Raw genomic sequence first — 5,967 nt, 5'->3', positions numbered from 1 at the left:
GGTTGTTCGAACTTATGTTTAATACATTTGATTTGGATTTCGTGTTTATTTTGCATCTTTAGACATATATGACCAATTATCCATTACATGTTTATGAATATTGATTATGAAACTAATGGCTAATCTCATTTTTGATTGTGTTCTTAGCAGCTTATGTTTATATATATTGGCTAAATGATTTCAAAACCTTTTTTAAAATCCTTTATGAGTCTTTTTGATTTAACAAAAAGGGGGAGAAAATTAATATGTTAAAAGCATTTTTGTGAAGGAGTAGTATTAAAGTAAGGGGGAGTAGTATTTTTCAAAATCAAAATTCATTTTGAAATTAGAAAATCTTAAAATGTTTTGTTATATCAAAAAGGGGGAGATTGTTGAAAACATTTTGATGTTTTGATATAAAAAATTAAATTAAAAGAATTTTAATTTTGAAAAAGTTTTTTCTAAGCATATTCGATATATTAATCGAATATCAAAATATTACTCAAAGTATTTCAAAGTTTATTTTAAATCCTTACTAAAGTGTAAAATTAAGTTTTAATATTAAAATAATTTCAAAACAATTTTACAAAGTATTTCGAACCGTTTCAAAGCAAAAAATTACAGTTTGTCCAGAGGGAACCGATTCCCCCCAAGGGGGTACCGATTCCCCCTGAAGGATTTGGCTCTGAGAATTCCAGTATGCTCAGAGGGAACCGATTCCCCCCTTGTTCAACGGTCAAAATATTTGAATTTTACACTTAGGGAACCGATTCCCCATGAGGGGTATTGATTCCTCCCACGCTCCAAGCTGTTATATTAATTGTTTTCACACTTAAACGGCTCCAATAAGTTTATTAATGATCCCCAACATTCAGAAGTGATTCAAGGTGTATTTAAGCAAGCATAGAAGCCATTGATCAACAACAAGAAACATCAAGCAACTAGAATCAAGAGAGAATCAAAGAGAAAGCATCAAACCTCAAGTTTGAGCATTTCAAGCCTATTTTTCATTCAATATTCATTTTGCTTTCAAGAACACTTATTGTGCTCAATTGTATTTATTCTTGAGTGTTCTTTCTTTGTTCTAGAATTGTGCAAACATATTTGCCTTGTGAGGTTTTTCTTGTGAGTTTGCAAATTTATAATCTTCTCTTTGAGAAAAGAGTGTTCTCAAGAATTGGAGTATATTCTTGAGGAAGTTGTAAGGTTATCTCTTTGGCCTCAAAAGAAAGAACAAATTAGTGAATTTGTTGGAAAATCCTTAGTGTGGATAGCTAAGGTAGTGGACGTAGACTTTGGTTGATAAAGTCGAACCACTCTAAATCGTTGTGCAATTACTTTCAATTTTCTGCAAAAGTTTCCACAAAATTTTAATTGCCAATTCACCCCCTCTTGACCGATTCTCAATCGATTAACTCAACATATATAGTAATACATGAAATTCTTTAGTGATGTAGGCATCTACGAGCTCCAAAAAAATATGTAGATCAGAAGAGTCAGACTGATATAGATCTTAGAGATAGAGTTGAAAAGTTTAGTGTGCTCTATCAGTGCGGAGAAAAATATATATATAGTTCCAGATTGAAATAATTTATTTCGTGCGAGCCAAGTAGCCTCCATGGTAATTAAATTGTTGTCATTCCTTGAGGACTCAGGTTTAAGCACCATAAATGCTAGGGGTGTGAGCATTTAATGTCTAAAGGTTAAGAGTTATATTTGAACAAATATTATCTTATACTTACCCCATATTAATCAAAAAAAATTATTTAAGTAAAACAAACTTTTAAAGAGATGATAAATTTTACTTTAAAAATCATCTAATTACCCTTCATCTGAACACTAGGATTTGTAGGTTCCTCTAAACCATACACCACCTGTACACCCGATAAGGGCCTTATGCTTAAAGCATAAGTACATGCGATAAGGACCTCATACGTATAACACAAGGACCTACGATAAGGACTTACCTTGTGCACAAAGCAGAAGTGTAACATCCCAAAAGTCGGGTTAGTGACCAAAATGAAAGTTTTTAAAACTTAGTAACCAATTTTAGAATAGATTAAAAGTTTAGGGACTTGATTGGAGAATTTTGGTATTGGAGTTAATAGCACAATTTGAAAGTGGAAAGGGTATAATGGTCATTTTATAGGAATGAATTTTATTTCCCCTTTATAAGGGATTTAACCACGTGGAGTTTGGGTAAAAAGAAAGAAAAGTCTGAACTTCTTCTTCTCCAAAAGTCTGGAACTTTTTCTTCTCCTTCTTCCTCTTCCCGTAAGCTCCATTTCAAGGTGAGTTACTTTCAAATTGTTTGCTTTTTGAATTTTTAAGTTGATTTTGATTCTTGGAGCATTAGGAAAGTTTAATGAAGCTTAAGGAGAATTGGAAACTAAAAGATGGACATGTTATGATAGATTAAGTAAATAGAGTTTTTAAGTGAATTATTGAAAAAGAACGAGTAAATGGATTTGGAAGTTGAATTTGACTTGTCATAAGTTGAAATAATAAATTCAAAGTGTTAGGAACGAATTTAGATCATGTTGATTTATTGGCTGGATTATAGAATTCAAGTATGTATATGGGAGATTGAATATTAAGATGAGTTAAAATGATCTAAGTTTGTTAAAATAAGCGTAGTTAAGCTTAAAGGACTAAAAGGAGGTTATGATAGAAGAATTAAGTAAGTTTGGTAAGATTTTTGGGTTAAATAAGTGAATTTTGGGCTATGAGTATCGATATTGCTTCATCAAGTACCGATACTTCAAGAGTAAAAGTGGGATAATTGGTATAGGGGTATCGATACTGGTTGAACAATATCAATACTATAAGCTTGAATTTGATAAACACATTCATGGGGTATCGATACCTGGAGGGTAGTATCCATACCAAGAGTATCGATACCATAAGGTCAGTATCAGTACCAATTTTTGAAACAAGGATTTATAAATGCAAAATGTCTGGTATCGATACCACAACTGGGGAAGTATCGATACCCTATAGGGGGTACCAATACTACTCTAAGTAGAAAATAGAATTAAGCATTTCTTTTGGTCTAAGAATTTAAGGATTGGATTATGATATTTGGAAAGCTGATATGTATATATATATGTATAATTGTGTAGATATCGATTGAGAGCCACGTCCGGACAAGTCGACAAGTAGTAGTCATCGAAAAAAAGATAAGAGATCGGTATTGACTAGTGAAGCCAGGTGAGTGCATATTAATTAGTATATGATGATGAATATAAATAAAACTTGCGATAAGTCTATTTCTTATAGTACTATGCATGAATTCATGAACATGAGCATGTGTTTGATATGAGTATATGTGCTATATGTGATTATAAATGTTACATGATTGTGTGAATACATGTTTTATTTATTATATATATATATATATATATATATATATAACAATAGGGACATAAGGAATTGTATGAATATGTGATATGTGATCATATATGCTAAATTATATATGTGATCATATATGCTAAATTATATATGTGAACATAAGAGATTAAGTGATATAAACTACGTGATTTTAAGGTATATGAATATATGTCTATGAGATAAGTCATGTGACAATGAGCAATATGAAAATAACTGATGTGATTACATGATCATAAGAGATAAGTCATATGATGTGAATTATATGATAAGAATATATGAGTCTATGTGATGTTGTTTTGTGAATATGTGAAATGATATAAATAATAATGCTCATGTTTTGTGTTATGAGGGCTAGAGGTATAGTTAGCATGCCAAGAGTCGAGGGTTCTATGTGGTCATTCGGGACATATATGTAATCTTTTGGAACAAATATGCGGTACTTCGGTACACTTATTTGGTCCATTGGAAAATGCATATGGTTCTTAAGAAGTGGTCCTTCGGGACATAGTGGTCATTCGGGATATATATATGATATGTGGTCCTTCGGGACATCTCTACGCGGTCTTTCGGGATAAAAAAATTCATATGCCCCTAGTGGGACCTTATACGAGTTGTGGTGACAACATATGTTCACAACCTCTATATACTCACATATCTTTAGTACTCACATGTGTACATGGGCTAATAAAAAGATAATATAAATAAACTTGGTATGATGATGTGTTGGGTTCTGTGTGAAGTGATATATGATGTGCATACATGGTAAGTAAATGATCATATGATAAAAGAGATTAATGATAATGCTAAGAATGTTGATATATGTGAATGTATTAAGTTAATGTTTGAAATGTGAAATGTTTATGCATAGTTAAATATCTAGAGTTTTGATTATACATGTTTTAAGCCTCACTAAGTCATAGACTTAGTGTGTGAGTGTTTCACACGTAGGTTCTGGGAAACAAGAAGAGGAGCTAAGAGGAGCTAGACATGTCAGCCTCTCCTTTATGAAGTTCAGATCAGAAAAGAATTTTGAATCATATGTATGTTGTTATATTAAATGTAGTTGGCATGTATTAATATATTTGAGTTAAATATGCTCTGATATGTTTGTAAAACCAATTGATTTAAATTAATGTAAAATATTCATTTTCTTAGATTGTGAATACAATTTTTTGCCAATTTGTAACGAAAAATGTTTTGAAAAGTCAATGTGACATCTTGGACTCGGATCCGGGTCGGATACGGGTTAGGGGTGTTACAAGAAGAGACTACGGTAATGTCTTACAAGTATTAAACTAAGCTTGAGATACTTTTTCCAATAATACCAACCCCAGAACGTAAAATAATAATACGAAAAATGTGATCCATATTTGTATAAGAAAATAGAAATTAGAGATGGTGTTTTTATTTTAGATAACGGAGTCATACTTTTAAAATCAGAGAAAACAATCTCATTTTTAAATCAGAGAAAATAAACAAATGCACATGTAACACACTGGAGGGTCGAATTTATTTCTCGGGAGTACTTGATAATTATAAAAGAAGGGAAGCAAAACTTTAGATAAATTTGGAACTGATTTCATAAATGTGGTCCCTATTAAAAAAAGGTCGATAACTAACATATCAAATTAGAAATTTTAAATATGATACATTAGGACAATTTAGGATTAAGATATATAATAAGAGTATTCAGAAACCGTGACCCAAGAGTTATTCTAGATTTTAGTATATTGGTCAAAAGGGCATTTTAGTCACTTTGATTTTTGAAGAAATCTTGGTAAAACAACTTAATAAGGATCAACGATGATTTATAGTATTCAAGATTTCTAAAGACATATTCGATTCCTAAGTCAAATCGAACTAACAGATCCCATCACTATAGTACTTATCAAGAATTCTGATAGGAACACTTCATTGATGTCGATTCCTTAATACTGACTACATTATGAAATTGAACAACTCACCTTCACAAATATTCCTTAAACAACTCTCAAGGAGATTCAAATGTATTAATATGATATTTATCCTTATTATCGTAGAGTCGTAGTATAAGAGTATTAGGAATGGCTAGCATACTCGGGTAGTACACCATAATCCTTATGGTCGTTACATTGTTAAAAGCTTTACTGGTAATTTCAGAACTTATCCAAAGACATTCACTTAATCCAAGTCATGAGGGTATTTAAGTTATTCGGGGACTCGATGATATTTCGGTCATTTTAAAGCTCAGTGGTATTTTGGTCATTTTAATCAATTATATCATATAGAGTATTTTTGGTAAAATAATCTTCAGGTGTTACTCAGAAATCAAAAAGCAGAGGTTAGAAATTGACTGTCAGAAATTTTCTAAACATATTAGGAATTAATAGGTAAATCGGTAGTCATATCAGACCAATCTTAATTCTTAGACTAATTCCACTATTAGAGGCAATCCATGTTCTTTAAAACCTTAAGGGTATTATCATCATTCCTTATCCAAATATTTACGGTAATAAAACTCTTAACAGGAAAAATCAAAGTCAAAGTCAAAGTCAACTTTAATCAGGTATGCGTCATGTCAAAAGTCAATGGTATGGGAAGTCAACAGTTCAATTTTGC

The sequence above is a fragment of the Hibiscus syriacus genome, unplaced genomic scaffold (genome assembly GCF_006381635.1).
Source record: "Hibiscus syriacus cultivar Baekdansim isolate YM2019G1 unplaced genomic scaffold, ASM638163v2 tig00111621_pilon, whole genome shotgun sequence".
NCBI classification, from domain to species: Eukaryota; Viridiplantae; Streptophyta; class Magnoliopsida; order Malvales; family Malvaceae; genus Hibiscus; species Hibiscus syriacus.
Note: the sequence above shows the minus strand (reverse complement) of the source record.